At 47.6% G+C, this 15,451-nt stretch overlaps 1 protein-coding gene across 4 annotated transcripts in view; it reads left to right on the top strand.

The window, feature by feature from the left end:
• Positions 1 to 14,435: 14,435 nt before the first annotated feature.
• The window catches only part of LOC143297439 (putative cytochrome P450 CYP44), a 59,061-nt gene continuing 58,045 nt past the window's right edge, over positions 14,436 to 15,451 (top strand). For 3 of the 4 annotated variants that reach the window (XR_013057273.1, XM_076609803.1, XM_076609804.1), the window contains exon 1: positions 14,436 to 14,686. The gene's annotated coding sequence lies outside the window, so the exon portion shown is untranslated. The remainder of the gene's footprint in view (positions 14,687 to 15,451) is intronic. The other variant, XM_076609806.1, reaches the window with a different exon arrangement.

Below are 15,451 nucleotides of genomic sequence, written 5' to 3'. Positions count from 1 at the left end.
CAAATATCGTATTCAAGTATCAAAGTTCAGGCCTGTTTCCATCAAGGCTTTGTTGCAATTCCAATTATTGTTGACATTTTACCCAGTTCTTGTTTACAAATGAAATGTATACTAATATCTTTTTCATATCTTCCTTTTTGGTATTTCTGAAATGCGTGAAACTGGTCCTACACGTACCCAGTTGCGTATATTAGTGAACATGGGAGTCGTAGCCCACGAACGAATAATAATAATAATAATAATAATAATGGTATTTATACAGTGCTGAATCTTGTGCATAGACAAATCAAAGCGCTTTCGCACCAGTCATTCACACGCATGCATAACTCTAAAACTGTAGAAACTGAAAACAAGGAAGAGGCAGGGAAGGGAGGCTATTTGGGGAAGAGGTGGGTTTTAAGGCCAGACTTGAAAGAGCTGAGTGTGGAGACCTGACGAAGTGAAAGAGGAAGTTCATTCCAATTGCAAGGTCCAGAGACAGAAAAGAGCAGTGGCCAACAGTCGAGAGTTTGAATTTGGGTATGTGTAAACAGAGTGGATCCGAAGCTGATCGTAGAGAGCGAGATGGAGTGTAGAGGTGAAGACAGCCACAGAGATAGGAAGGGGCTGATTTGTGAATACATTTATAACATAGAGTGCTGATCTTGTACTTTATTCTGTGTGAGACGGGGAGCCAGTGGAGATGTTGCAAAAGAGGAGTGATGTGCTCAGATCTTTTCTTTCTGAGGACGAGTCTGGCAGCAGAGTTTTGTATTCGCTGAAGGGACTGAATGGATGAAGCAGGCAAACCAGACAATAGAGAGTTACAGTCGTCAAGGCGAGAGAGAATGAGAGAAACGACAAGTCTAGATGTTGCGTCAATGGACAGATATTTCCGGATGGAACTGATGCGCCGCAATTGACAGTAGCAGGATTGACATGTCTGACACATTTTTGCGTGGACAGTGTGTTGTCAAGGGCAACGCCGAGGTTCCTGACTGAACTGGAAAGTGGGATGGATGTACTGCCAAGTTTGATTGTGTCATTTGTGATGGAAGAGAGTTTTGGTTTAGTTCCTATGATCATTGCTTCTTCTTCTTCTTCTTCATCTTCTTCGAAGAAGAAAAACACTGTCCAATTTATAGTTTGGATCATCGCCAAATAGAACAATCGATTCATTCAGTTGTCTTCGAAACAATTAAACAATATTCACCACATCTTAAAGATGTTTCCCGAAACGGTTAACATGAACACATCTCCAGAAGACATACAGTATTATCTTTGTTCTCGTCACAGAACAAACATCTGTCACTAGCCTTTATTTTCATTCTGGCCAGAACAATGTTTATAGGTAAAATTCTGTGGACTAGCCTGATTTGGAACCATTCTAACTGGACATCTTGAATAGAATTTATATATCTGAAGGTTTTTTGGCACTTTATTTCTTTATCCAGTTTATTCGTCCACTGTTGACAAAATTTTGATTTGCCTTCGTCATTAATAGACACATCATAATACAAAATAGTTCCTTTATTCACATATAATAATAGCATGCAATATCGCGGCAAAGTAGCCAAGTTACTATCGTCAATATTGATGTCTAATATATTCGTAAATCATTTTGTATTCTTAATTACGGATGCATACTTGGAAAATGCGTGTTGACATTGTATTTAGCCTTGTTTCAGTCTCAGTTTCTCAAGCAGGCGTCACTACGTTCGGAAAAATCCATATACGCTACACCACATCTGGTAGGCAGATGCCTGACAGCAGCATAACCCAACGCACTGGTTAGGCCTCGAATGAAAGCATATGTATCTGTGTTCCTGTAAAAACTGAAAGGGTGGTTTGATTCCAAGAGAGAGGGATGATGAAACGATTACGATGTTGCATACACTCACTCACTCCCTCCTCACACCAACAGCAGGGCCACATGGAGTGGTATTTATAGAGTGTTTACTTTTACTTAACAATACAACACACACACCAAGCCGTTCACCCTACTTAGCAAAAGCAACACACCGCCCTACAAAAAGCAGCACAATGCCTACTTCAAGTACTTCCTACATGCAGCGCACCTGGAACAAATACACAACCAAAACCCAGGTCAGGTAAAATCTCAAAATTCCTGGACATCACTGACATGAAAGGCCTACACTCTCTCAGCATCTTTCATCACATGTCCACTAGTATGCACTCCTCTCACACATAGATGTATGTGTGGTAAAAACAAGCTTCATTAAGCTTACCTGCCACCAGCAGTGACATACAATGTGTGTGGTTCGTCCGTCGGGATCGACGAGGACCATCTAGTCATCCTGGGGGCGGGTGGGTTGGGCTCTGTGGGTGCGCAGATGACTGGTCAGGCCAATCTGCGCCCGGAAGGTTCTGACGCAGTGTGGACAGGGGATGGTGGCGGCTGTCGGGGACTTGCTGGCACTGCTTTTCATGGCCTGTCTGCGTTGCTCTGCTGCAGCGATTCTGTTGGCCTCACAGGATTTGGCGCCTTTGTGGACAGCTGAACGCCACTTGGTCTGTCCATTGCATTCAGCTCCTATGTGTCGTGGCTGATATTGAAGGCCTTCAGAGAAGCTTTCAGAGTGTCTTTGAAGCGCTTCTTTTGGCCTCCATGGTAGCGCTTGCCATGTTGGAGTTCGCAGTACACTGAGCAGTTTCTTGGGAGCCGGTGGTTTGGCATGCGAACTACCTGGCCTGCCCAGCGCAGCTGGGCCTGCATCAAGATGGTGTAGATGCTGGGCAAGTTTGCACAAGTGAGCACCTCTGTGTCAGGTATCTTCTCTTGCTACTTTATGCCGAGAAGTTTTCTGAGGCTGGTGGTGTGGAAGTGGTTCAGCTTTTTGGCGTGGCGTTTGTAGACCGAGCGTCCATGATTCACATCCATAGAGCAGTGTGGTGAGAACTATGGCCTTGCCAGTCTACTTTGAGCTTCGTCTCCAGGGTGATGCCTCTCCTGTTCCAAACGTTCTTATAGAGTCTGCTGAAGGCAGCGCTTGCTTTGGCGAGTCTGGCATTCACCTCGTCGTTGATGACAACTGTGCGAGAGAGTGTACTGCCCAGGTATGTGAACTTGTCCACCGCGTTCAGTCGTTGCCCGTTGATGAAGATGTTTGGTTCAACGTAAGGCTTTCCTGGAGCTGGCTGGTGCATCACCTCAGTCTTCTTTGTGCTGATTGTGAGGCCAAAGTTGTCACAGGCAGCAGAGAACTTGTCGACTGACGCTGTGTTGCATGTCAGCTTTGGAGGCAGCGTTGAGAGCGCAGTCATCAGCAAACAGGAAGTCGTTGACGGTGTCTGTCCTCACCTTGGTTTTTGCTTGAAGCCTCCTGAAGTTGAGGAGTGAGCCATAACATGAATACGAACGACACGGTCGTGAAATGAAGAGCGTGATACGAACCGGCGACACTTGTTGTTGCTGCTGCTGCAGTTGTATTCTTCTTCTTCTTCATTTTAGCGTCTTTTAACCATAAGTGTTATTTGATAAACTGAACTGAAAAAGACAGCTACTGGTGAGGGAAAAGTAACGGTTCACGCAGTGTGTGTGTGTGTGTGTGTGTGTGTGTGCGTGTGTGTGTGTGCGTGTGTGTGTGTTAGATAACTTATAATTGGTGAAATTACAATATAACATCCTTAGAACGAATAGTACTAATGATAACAGTAAGCGAACTTGAATAATCAACAATTAAAGATTTGAATCGGTATGATTAAGCACTGATAAGCAATATCATGTAACTTGATGTGATTTGCAACATATAAACAGGGGAAAAGATATTAATTGATTTGTTTGATATATTTAAGGCATATGGTTTTGGGGGGTGGGGTTATACGTATTTGCATGGATTGTTCATGTTTTCGATTTTATTTGTTGATTGTTTTCACACACACACACACACACACACACACAGACCGAGAAAGAGAGACAGACAGACAGAGACAGAAAGAGAGAGAGAGCGTTTCGCCGCTGTAAGATTTAGCACGGAAAATTCATGTTATATAATTTGTAATACATATGAAATAAAGAAGAGGATTAATCAGTTGTTTGTGTCGATTTCTGCTCGTTGCATTCTTTTTATATTTTCGTTTCGTTTTTATTGATTATTTTCACACACACACACACAACGAGGGGCCAACGAGGAGACGTCACACATAAGACAGAGACCTACAATTGAGAACACACACACACATACACACACACACACACACACACACACACACACGCACACACACACATGCACACACACACACACACACACACACGAACGCACACACAAACGCACACACAAGCACGTGCAAGCATACACACACACACACACACACACTACACACAGAGAGAGGCACACAGACACACACACACACACACACACACATCGACACAGTGAACACAACAGACACAAAAGTTGTAAGTTTTACGACCCAGCCAAGTGGCGGAGATAACACGACGGCAAAGATAAAAGCACTAGAGATAAGATAACACAGGGCGTGATCGCGTGCGCGCACACACGCAAGCGCGCCCTTACACACACACACACACACACACACAGAGATAAACAGAAACGCGGACAGACAGACAGACAGACAGACACCCACCCACACACACACACCCAGCCCCCCCCCCCCCTCCACACATACACACGCGCGCGCGAGCGAACACACACATGTATACACACATCCACACACACACGCGCGCGCACGCACACGCATGTATACCCGCATGTGTAAATAAAAAAGACAACAACAACATAATTATGATATTCATAAGCCGAAACTGAAGGTACTTCATACAAGTAGTGTATAATATATATATATATATATATATATATATATATATATATATATATACTGGTGTACTGAAGGATACATATGCTAGCTTTATCAGTGGACTGGTGACATTTCATTTGATTTGGCGACATTTCAGCGTTCACTTAGTAACCGTTGGTTTGTCGTCTTTATTTCTTTCACTGACAGTTCATGACTTCAACCGTTTGCTTTGCTTTGTAGGGCACGTGGGGTTGGGAAGCTATTCCATGTACTTGAATAGTAACTATGCTCGAAAGCATGTCTATGTTCCCCCATGTCTATATTCCCCCCGTTAGTCAGTTCAGGGGCATAGCCCTTGCTACTGGTACCATGTAACCCAGTACTACCTGCTGCAGTGAAGTCTCCCAACGACGGACTAGGCGGAGGAGGAAACGGAAGAGGATGACCAAAGGGCAGGGGGAGCTCTTATTCTTGGCTGGAAATCCTCCTTGGAGACGGAACTCCGAAGAAAAAACCTGCACCTGCCGAGGCCGTTCTACACGCGGCACTATATGCACCTGTGGGACTCTGAGCGTCGGTAGGCTAGAGAGTGGAGAAGGGACTGCACAACTCTTCACTAAAAAAAAGTCACCTGTGCTGGTCAGCCAACCAGGCTAATGTCGGAACGAGCTAGTGGTAACGGAGATAGGCAGAGGATGCTGCTGGTAGTTCCTAGTCACGACTCTGCACGCAGGCGGCTGTGGGGTGATGGTCGTCCGCCGTAGACTGGGGCAGATGCGGCGCCTGTATCCTCCCACAGTGTCAGAGCAGCTCTTTTTAGGGACAGCACTGCTCTCCCCACATGGGGAAGGGGAGATAAAAGGATCCCTAAACAAAGCCTGCCTCGCCTTGTAACTAGTAGGAAACCGCACCAACTTGGACATCCAACACTAGCGGTCGAAAACAACAGAAGAAAAGAACCAAGAGTCATGCCCTGACTCTGGGCGCCTAGAATGTTCGCACCCTTTGGGACAGAGATGACAGACCAGAAAGGTGCACAGCGCTCATTGCTAGAATGCTTGATTGCTGCCAGGTGGACATAGCAGCCCTGAGCGAAACCAGGTTTGCCAGTGAAACCCAGCTGGAGGAAGTTGGAGGGGGCTACACCTTTTACTGCATTGGGTAGCCAGATGGCACCCCAAGAACCTCAGGCGTGGGCTTTGCCATACAAACCAAACTTGCACGACAGCTTGACAGCCTTCCACGTGGGATAAACGATAGGCTGATGACCCTGCGTCTGAAGCTGTCCGAGGATCGCTTCGACACAGTCATCAGCTGCTATGCCCCGATGATGACCAACCCTGATGACATCAAAGAAGCCTTCCACGAGGAGCTCAGCCACACCATTTCAGTGGTAGACAGAAAGGACAGGCTGGTCATCCTTGGGGATTTCAATGCCCGTATCGGCGTGGACTTCTCGTGGCCAAAAGTCCTAGGACAGCACGGCACTGGTAAGTGCAACTCCAACGGACTGCTTTTCCTCTCGCTCTGCGCGCAGCATGGACTGACCATCACCAACACCCTCTTCCAACAAGTGGACAAGTACAAGAACACGTGGATGCACCCCCGCTCCAAGCAGTGGCACATGCTGGACTATGTGATTGTCCGGCAGAGGGACAGAGGTGATGTTTCCAGTACACGCTGCATGAGAGGAGCAGTCTGTTGGTCGGACCATCGCCTTGTATGCAGTAAGATGAACATCAGACTTGCACGCAAGCTCCAACCAGCCAGGCAGAAACCCCCTAGGAAGCTGAACATCCACCGCCTCCCCATCACCAAGGATGTGCTGCAGCAGCAAATCCAAGCAGCTCTCCAACAAATTCCTGCATCGACTGATGTAGAAAAAGTATGGAGCACCTTTAGAGATGCTGTGTACACAGCAGTAGCTGACACACTCGGCTTTGTACAGAGGAGCCACAAAGACTGGTTTGACGAGAACGACTCTGGAATCTCCAAGTTCCTGAACACATTGACTATACGGCATCAGGATCACATTTCCGATTAAGACTGCCAGAGGAAGAATAACCAGTTCTTGCAAACCAAGCAACTCGTACAGAAGAGGCTTCGTGAGAGGAAGAACACATGGTGGGAGAGAAAGTCAGAAGAGCTTCAGTCCGCTGCTGATGCTCGCGACACGAAGACCTTCCATGATGGTCTCCGAGCTGTGTATGGGCCGAGAGTCACAGGATCAACCCCTGTCCGAGCCTTGGACCAGACCACCCTCCTGACAGACAAGAAAGACATCCTTGCCCGCTGGGCAGAGAACTTCAACACCCTCCTCAACAGGGACTCGTCCGTATCTGACGAGGTAATTGCAGCCCTCCCATAGCTACCAGGCAATGACTTGCTAGCTGCCCCTCCCACCAAGGCCGAGACCCAGAAGGCCCTGAAGCTGACAACGTCAGGAAAAGCACCAGGAGCGGATGGAATCCAGGCCGACATCTACAAGTATGGACAGGTTCTCAACCTCCTGGAGGTGCTTTGGACTCACCATCAGCCTCAGCAAGACCGAGTCCATGTATCAACCAGCTAGCTCACAGTACGCCAGTGCCTCCCCACCCACCTGCAATCAAGATCGATGACACAGAGATCAAGTCATTCGACAAGTTTTGCTACCTGGGCAGCACCCTATGCAGCAACGGAGCCCTTGATGCAGAAGTGACGCTGCGCATCACCAAGGCCAGCTCCGCCTTTGGCAGACTCAACAACAGGCTGTGGAACAACAAAGGCATTAGGATCAGCACCCAAATCAAAACCTACAGAGCTGTTGTGCTGACCACCTTGTTGTACTGTTGTGAAACATGGACGACGTATCGCCGTCACATTCAACAGCTTGAGCAGTTTCACCAGAGATGCCTACGAAAGATCCTCGGCATAAGGTGGCAAGACAGGGTCTCCAACCTCCAGGTCCTAGAGAGGAGCGGCCTGCCCAGCATCGAAAGCCTGCTGATCCAGTGCCAGCTACGCTGTACAGGACACGTTCTCCACATGACAGACAGCAGGATCCTGAAGATGCTACTGTATGGCCAGCTGAAGGAAGGCCACCGCGAACTTGGAAGACCCTGCAAGCGCTTTAAGGACACCTTGAAGACAAACCTCAAAGCCTGTGACTTAGACATCGCTTCCTGGGAAACTGATGCCCTTGACCGCTCTCGCTGGAGGATGCTGTACTCTAGTGGCATAAAGACGTTTGAAAACAAGAGAACGCTGGCCATTAAGGATAAGCATGAGCAAAGGAAGCAGGGTTCAACTTCTGGAGACGTTTTCCCTTGCAACACCTGTGGGAAGTGCTGCGCATCCAGAATCGGCCTCTTCCCCCATATGAGGACACACACTGACAGATAATCAGGGTATGATTAAAAAAGACACTGTTTTTATATTGTCGAGAAAGTGTGTAATCAACAAAAATGGTATGCTGTTATTAAAGAAGTGTCCTATTTGACTAAGATTAGGCTTGTAGAGCTTCAAATCATATCACTAGTCTTTTACAATTAAGAATGACCAGAGCTAAAATGCACCCTAGCGTTACAGGCGTTCTGTTACTTACTTTTTTCATTTCAGTGGTATTTTTCTTTCCAGTTAGAACTTTTTCCATAAAGTCCTTCTTGTTTTTCTTTGTAAATTGTGACAAATTACACTGATTAACTTTAAAACCATCATCAAAACTGAATATCATATCGCGGCGAAACAGTGTGAATGTGTGTGTGTGTGTGTGTGTGTGTGTGTGTGTGTGTGTGTGTGTGTGTGGGCGGGCAGAGAGACAGAGAGACACAGAGAGAGAGAGTAAGAGAGAGAATGAGAGATAGTGGCAGAGAGGGGGAGAGATAAATAAACAGAAAATGAGAAACGGAGAGAGAGAGAGAGGGGGGAAGAGAAACAGAGAGAGAGTGGCAGAAATGGAGAGACAGAGAGAAAGTGGCAGAAATGGAGAGACAGAGAGAAAGTGGCAGAGATGGGGAGACAGAGAGAGAAACAGAGAGAGAGAGAAAGTGGCAGAGAGGGGGAGACAGAGAGAGAGACAGAGAGAAAGAGAGTGGCAGAGAGGGGGAGTGGCAGAGATGGGGAAACAGAGAGAGAGAGAGTAGCAAAGAGGGAAAGACAGAGAGACACACACACACAGACACAGAGAGAGAGAGAGTGGCAGAGAGGGTGACAGAGAGAGAGACAGAGAAAGAGAGTGACAGAGAGGGGGAGACAGAGAGAGAGACAGAGACACAGAGAGAGAGAGTGGCAGAGATGGGGAGACAGAGAGAGAGAGACAGAGAGAGAGACAGACAGACAGTGTGGCAGAGATGGGGAGACAGAGAAAGAGACAGAGAGAGAGAGAGTGGCAGAGATGGAGAGAGAGAGAGAGACAGAGAGAGAGTGTGTGTGTGTGACAGAGATGGGGAGACAGACAGAAACAGACAGACACAGAGAGAGAGAGAGAGAGATGGGGAGACACAGAGAAAGAGACAAACACACACACACACACACACACATACACACACACACACACACACACACACACACACACACAGAGTGGCAGAGATGGGGAGACAGACAGACAGACAGAGAGAGAGCGGCAGAGAGAGTGGCAGAGATGGGGAGACACAGAGAGATAGAGACAGTGGCAGAGATGGGGAGACAGAGACAGAGAGAGAGAGTGGCAGAGATGGGGAGACACAGAGAGAGAGAGAGCGGCAGAGATGGGGAAACATAGAGAGAGAGAGAGTGGCAGAGATGGGGAGAGAGAGAGAGAGTGGCAGAGAGGGGGAGACAAAGAGAGAGAGAGAGTGGCAGAGATGGGGAGACAGAGAGAGAGAGAGAGAGTGGCAGAGATGTGGAGACACAGAGAGAGAGTGGCAGAGATGGGGAGACAGAGAGAGAGTGGCAGAGATGGGGAGGCAGAGAGAGAGAGAGAGAGAGAGAGTGGCAGAGATGTGGAGACACAGAGAGAGAGTGGCAGAGATGGGGAGGCAGAGAGAGAGAGAGAGAGAGTGGCAGAGATGTGGAGACACAGAGAGAGAGTGGCAGAGATGGGGAGACAGAGAGAGAGAGAGTGGCAGAGATGGGGAGGCAGAGAGAGAGAGTGGCAGAGATGTGGAGACAGAGAGAGAGAGTGGCAGAGATGGGGAGACAGAGAGAGAGAGAGAGAGTGGCAGAGATGTGGAGACAGAGAGAGAGAGAGTGGCAGAGATGGGGAGACAGAGAGAGAGAGAGTCATAGAGATTGGGAGACAGAGAGAGAGAGAGAGTGGCAGAGATTGGGAGACAGAGAGAGAGAGTGACAGAGATTGGGAGACAGAGAGAGAGAGAGAGAGTGGCAGAGATGGGGAGACAGAGAGAGAGAGTGACAGAGAATGGGAGACAGAGAGAGAGAGAGAGTGGCAGAGATGGGGAGACAGAGAGAGAGAGTGACAGAGATTGGGAGACAGAGAGAGAGAGAGAGTGGCTGAGATTGGGAGACAGAGAGAGAGTGGCAGAGATGGGGAGATACAGAGAGAGAGTGGCAGAGAGGGGGAGACAGAGAGAGAGAGTGGCAGAGATGGGGAGACAGAGAGAGAGAGTGGCAGAGATGGGGAGACAGAGAGAGAGAGTGGCAGAGATTGGGAGACAGAGAGAGAGTGGCAGAGATGGGGAGATACAGAGAGAGAGTGGCAGAGATGGGGAGATACAGAGAGAGAGTGGCAGAGAGGGGGAGACAGAGAGAGAGAGAGAGTGGCAGAGATGGGGAGACAGAGAGAGAGAGTGGCAGAGATGGGGAGAGACAGAGAGAGAGTGGCAGAGAGGGGGAGACAGAGAGAGAGAGAGTGGCAGAGATGGGGAGACAGAGAGAGAGAGTGGCAGAGATGGGGAGACAGAGAGAGAGAGTGGCAGAGATGGGGAGACACAGAGAGAGAGAGAGAGAGAGAGAGAGAGAGAGAGAGAGAATGGCAGAGATGGGGAGACAGACACAGAGAGAGAGAGAGACAGAAAGAGAGACAGAGAGAGAGTGGCAGAGAGGGGGAAACACAGAGAGAGAGAGACAGAGAGAGAGTGGCAAAGAGGGGGAGACAGAGTGGCAGACAGAGAGAGAGACAGAGAGAGAGAGAGGGGAGAGACAGAGAAACAGAAAATGAGAGACTAAGAGTGAGTGAGAGAGAGAGAGAGAGAGAGAGAGAGAGAGAGAGAGAGAGACTGACAGAGAGAGAGAGACTGACAGAGAGAGAGTGGCAGAGAGGGGGAGAGACAGATAAACAGAAAATGAGAGACGAAGAGAGAGAAAGACAGAGAGAGAGCGAGCGTTTGCCACCAGATACACCGAGTCTAATACGGCCCGGACTACAAGGCAGCGGGCCCACACAACAGCGGGCCTGACACACAAGTCGCTGCTCAACCATAAACGCGGACGGCTGTTATGAAGAGAACACATTCATCATTCCACAACACAACTTTGATCAAGCAGAAAGCATTATCAGTCACAAATAAATACATACATCTGTATTTGACTGTTTTTGGATCTTTGTGAGAGGGACTATCGACACGGGGGAGTATCGACAAGGGGGAGTATTGACGCGGGGGAGTATCGACACGGGGGAGTATCGGGCTGACCCCGATCACCTCAAATCTTTACAAGAACCTGGTCAGTTGAGCCTCTCATGGTTGGCAAGACATGCAAAAAATCTCAGTGGCTCAACAACTCACAGTGAATCGCGCAGAAAATACAGCTGTGATTCTAACTGGTTGTATTTATAGCAGTTTCAGTTTCAGTTTCAGTAGCTCAAGGAGGCGTCAGTGCGTTCGGACAAATCCATATACGCTACACCACATCTGCCAAGCAGATGCCTGACCAGCAGCGTAACCCAAAGCACTTAGGCCTTGAGAAAAAAAAGGTGAATAAATAATAGATAAGCTTACATAAATAAATAAATAAATAATAATAATATAAAAAGGTAGTAGTAATAATAATTTTAAAAAAAAGAATAAATAAATAAACAAATAAGACAACAATGATGATAAATAAGCAAATAAATGTAAAACATGAAGACACACATTCACACATACACCCACACATGCATAACAGATATGCACCAAACATGCAGTTTCACAGCTATGAAAGCACAGTCAAATACATATAAACGTACATGAGCTCCAACACACACACACACACACACACACACACACATTACCCTGCACCTCCTCTACCCCCCTCCACACACTCATTTCTAGTCTACGTATCGCAGCTTCCTCAGCACACACACACAGATGAACACTTACTTGTACAAGCACACACACATGCGCCCATATCTCCCACCCCAACCCCACACACATATATTCAAATATATATATATACCTCCCCCTTACACACACACACACACACGCACGTGCACAGAACTCTCCTGACACTTGTGTACACTTATACTCTCGCGCATGCACAAACGCACTCAAAAACACAGACCCACACATACACACAAACACACACGCACAGAGACTGCCACTGATTGGCCGCAAGAGGGATGGGAAAAGATCTCTGATGCCAAGAACGTGGCGTCTAGTGTGTTGCTCAGTCTATTGCATTTGGAAAAGCCCACAGAAACTCTGTTCCGTTTTGAAGAAATTTGCGCAATGTTGGTTTGGAAATGATGTCGATATATGTTTGATTTGCAAAGCATCGTGCTCTACCTTTCATGTTAAACTTACGGCCGCTCCCTCTCTCTGCTTTTATTTCTTTGAGGCGATCGATGGTGTGATGGCCTTGTACCTGTTCTTGTTGATATTCTTTGACTTTTCTGAGGATTTCCGATTTTCCTATATGTAGGCCGCTCGTTGGTGTTGCGTTACCAGCAAGTCTGTCAGCTCGCTCATTTCCCTTAACACCTGCATGTCCCGGGCGTATGACCATGTGAGTTTTTTAATCTGAAAGTTGCGCATTGCCTTATGCCACTCTGGGCTTCCCATTCCGTTTTCAATTTTCTGTATGAGGTTCATTGAGTCGGTTAGAATCATGGCATGTTGGTTTCCGGGCGTATGGATGGACAATAGCCACTGGAGGGCATGTGTCACAGCTTCAACTTCCATCGTTAGTCAGGAGCTTGTGACTTTGTAGGCAGCATTCTCTTCCCTAACTGTTTTTCCATTTTGTTTCGCAGTGTATCCCCAACCGGATTGGTCTTTGGTGACTGAGCCATCTGTGTATATGTTGATGTCCTCTTCTTTACTGGTTTCTTCTATGAGTAGCTTCACTTCCGCATCAGTTTTGCCCTCTGGCCATTCCCGACAATGTCTTCCTAGAGTGGGTGAAATGGCTGTGTTTAATAGATGGTTGAGGTTTTCGGGGTTTTTCTCCCATTCTTTTGTTTCTTTCAGGTCTTGTAGTTGGCATACTAGCTGGATTGTGTCTTCTGCTTGCCCCATCCATGATCTTCCTCGTCCTAGACGGAGGGATTTCAGTAATTGCGGGAAGGATCACTCAAAAGGTTAAATAGCTTGGTAGTCGGAGAGTACGTTCGTGATGGAAAGTCGTTGTCGGAAAGAAAAAAACCCCATGAAAGCGAGGGATATCAGCAGCTGTAACTGAGGGTGGAGGTGGGGGCTCATTGGAAAAGTTTGTTAGCCTGGTAGGAGAGAGATCGTGGTTGTTTGACGTCCTTACTCACACAGGGTGGATTATACAATCAGGTTAGTTAGCACGGCATGGCAGTAGAAGCACAGAGGTGGAAAAAAAAACCCCAAAACCCATCCCCCAAACACAAACATACCCACCTCAACACACACACACACACACACGTACACGCGCACACACACACGCGCACGCACACACATACACACACACACAGACGCACACACACGCGCGCGCGCACAGACTCACACAGACACAAACACACACAAAGATACGCACAAAGACACAGATAAGCACACACACACACACAAACACACACAGACACACGCACGCACACACACAGTCACTCAATCACAACTCCTCGTAAAAAAAAAAAAAAAATGTCCAAAGTACAAGGCTCTGTTCACTACAGTTTGACCGATCGTCCTTCTGACACGATGTGCACGCGTGCTTGTGTGTGTATGCACGCGTGTGTATGTGTGTGCCGCGTGTGTGTGTGACTCACTGTGTGTGTGTGTATGTGCGTGTGCGTGTCACTGTGTGTGTGTGTGTGTGTGTGTATGTGTGTGTGCGTGCGTCCGTGCGTGGCTCTGTGAGTATGCAAAGGAACCCCAAAGACACAAAACATTATCTTCTTTTCTCTTCGAAAATTAATGCATGCTCACACACACACATTCTCTGTATCTGTCTGTCCCTGTTTCTCTCTCTGTCTCTCTCTCTCTCCACTTCCACCTCTGTGTGTTTAAAACAAAGTGAAACGTGTCGTACAGGCCTTAGCTTTCAACAGGTTGCTCCGCCCGGGGACTTTGCCCACTCACAACAGCACGTAGCCTTTGCCTCCACATGCCTACTTACCTATACACTTTATGAATATATAGTACACACACACAGTATAAACAAACACACACGCGCGCGCACACACACACACACATATATGCACACGTACACAGACAGACAGAGACAAACAGACACACACAGAGACACACACACACACTACTCACACACACAGAGACACAGACACACACTACTCACACACACACAGAGAGAGAGAGAATGTCATTCTTATTCGCCCTTGGAACGGCAACTGTCAGTCAAACCTGGTCGTGCATATTTCACCGCTGCTATTTAGTCAAACCTGGTCGTGCATATTTCACCGCTGCTATTTAGTCAGTGAAAGAAAGAGTATCCTTCTGCTGCAAGGCTGCGACCTGTTTACACTCTGTGGAAGGTGAAAGGAAGGTGGTAAGTCGCAAATGGGGATCTGTCACCGACATCTACCTTAGCAATCGCCATTAAGACGACTTGGAAAAAGGTAATGGCCTGTTTTAACGTCCTTTATTTTAGGATCTATTTAAACGAAAAATTTCGTGTCTTTTGCAGCGGAGGCATTTGACACATGTTGCGCGTAATCGACCCTTCTGATCAAGAATAGACCTCTGGAGAGTTCCGCGACCATCTTGGATTTCGCGCATGCACATAATTTTATAACTCTTGTCCTGACGTCGAGCAATGCCAAGGCGATCGACACAAATAATGAAACAAACGAGTGCGACCTCGATACTTTGTCTCTTCAGTCCCTGCGTTTGTTGATCCCAGAGGCGTTGAAAGCATTCTTTATCGCAAGGAAAAGGACAGCGGAGGGTTCGTTTGACGAAAGTGTCGCCAGGTAGGTTTGTTTTTTAAAAAAATGTGTTTTGTGGTCAGTGATGAACTGTGTGCGCAGAGGCGTAAATACCTAGCTAAAACCTAAGTAGACCTATCTTTTCCTCCGGAGGGGGTGACAATGAGAAAGAGCATGTATACATACTCCCTCCCACCGTCACTCGCAGCGTCCCTCCAGGGGGGGGAGGGGGGGGGGACTAAACTGTGATCTTGTTCAGCTGCCTCTTGAAAGCTGCCAAGGAGGGAGCCTCTGCTGCTGTTGCAGGCAGGGAGTTCCAGACGGGGATGGTTGATGGGAAAAAACAACTGTATTTATAAGGGTCAGAGGTGGAGCTAAGATGGACAAATTTGTGTCGATGATTTGATCTTGTTCTGCCGGATCCTTTCTTGAGAAATTTGTCTGGAGGGATGTCTA

Source organism: Babylonia areolata, chromosome 22 (assembly GCF_041734735.1).
Source record: "Babylonia areolata isolate BAREFJ2019XMU chromosome 22, ASM4173473v1, whole genome shotgun sequence".
NCBI classification, from domain to species: Eukaryota; Metazoa; Mollusca; class Gastropoda; order Neogastropoda; family Buccinidae; genus Babylonia; species Babylonia areolata.
Note: the sequence above shows the minus strand (reverse complement) of the source record. Positions and strands in the feature narration are given on the sequence as shown.